Genomic DNA, 1,759 nt, shown 5'->3' with positions numbered 1-1,759 from the left:
TTTATATAGAATATAAATGTAATACAATATATATACTAATCTGTATAGTTGTATATAATATATAATTATATGTACAATATATATAATATATTATACAGATTATATTATATTACATACCGCAGACCTCCAAACACACCTGAGAATGTTATTAAAAATATATATAATTAATATTTATCTATACAATTATATATATTATATACAATTATATTATATATAATATATATTTATATATCTCAGACCTCCGAATACACCCGAGAATGTCTGCTGCACATTTCAAATATTTCGCGAAGACGAATCGAAAATGTCGAAGACGAAATTAAAATGGGTCAAAGCGTTTGGGTGAAAGTAAGAAAAAATATTATTTGTTTTATTTTATTTATTTATTCTTTTATTCTTTTATTTTTATTATTAAGTACCTTTAGTTTCTTTATGTTAATTAACTAAGCGCTTGGATGAAAGTGAGCAAAAATATTATTTATTTTGTTTATTCTATTTATTTTATTTTATTTATTCTTTTATTTAATTCTTTTATTTTTGTTAAGTTTTTTTAATTCTTTTATTTTTATTCATTACTTTTTATTCTTTTGTTTTATTCATCTCTGTTTATTCTTTTGTTTTATTAACTACTTTTTATTCTTTTGTTCATCGCCTTTTATTGCTTTGTTGTTTCTTTAAATGCTGTTTTGCTTTAATTTTTCCTAATAACTGCATTTAATAATAGATATATATATGTATAGATGTATATGCATATATATATATATATATATACAGCTATGTGCATTTGTATATATATATATATATATATATGTGCAGGTGCTGAAAGAAGAAGCAGACGGCCGCGTGTCTGTTTCGATGAAAAACATCAATCAAGAGACTGGCGAAGAAGAAGAAGAAATTCGTTTCAATGCATTTGGAAACAGCAGCAGCAGCAGCAGCAGCAGCAGCAGCACTCTAAGGCCGGAGCTGGATTCAATTCATCACGGCGTTGTTAAAAAAATTCAACCCTTTGGGGCTTTTGTTGCTGTAAGAAATTTTATTTTATTTTATTTTATTTTATTTTGTTTTATTTTACTTTGTTTTGGTTTGTTCTATTTCTTTTTTTAATCTTTTTTCGTTGTGTTATTTTCTTGTCATCTGTAGTGCTTCGTCTTCTTTGGGTTTGTTGTTCGATATATATATATTTATATATGTTGCCGCTGCTGCTGCTGCTGCCGCTGCTGCTGCTGCTGTTCCATCTGCTGCTGTTCCTTCTGCTGCTGTTCCTGCTGCTGCTGCTGCTGCTGTTTGTGCTTTAGCTAGAGAATTACGATAGAATGGGTTTGCTGCACATTTCGAATATTTCTGCGAACAAAATCGACAAAGTCGAAGATGTACTCGCAGTTGGAGACAAAGTTTGGGTGAAGGTAAAAATATTTTATTTTATTTTATTTTATTTTATTTTATTTGTTATTATATTGTATTTTCTTCTGTTCTATTTGTCTTCATTTTATTATACTTATTTTGCTTTGTTTTGTTTTTAGTTTTGTTTGTTTTTATTACGATTTGTTTCTAGCCGTTTTAAAGACATTAAAATGCATTTAGAAATCACCAAGAAAAACAACAAAAATAATAAATAATAATAATAATAATGCACATAATAATATCAAGTAATAATAATAATAGTAAATGCCTACGATACTAGAAAGCTTTACTATAATAATAATTTTATTATTATTACTATTCTTATTCTTATCATTATTCTTATTGTTATTATTACTAT

This window comes from Eimeria acervulina, genomic scaffold (genome assembly GCF_000499425.1).
Source record: "Eimeria acervulina Houghton genomic scaffold, Eah_scaff1485, whole genome shotgun sequence".
NCBI lineage: Eukaryota > Apicomplexa > Conoidasida > Eucoccidiorida > Eimeriidae > Eimeria > Eimeria acervulina.
This window is presented reverse-complemented; position numbering follows the sequence as displayed.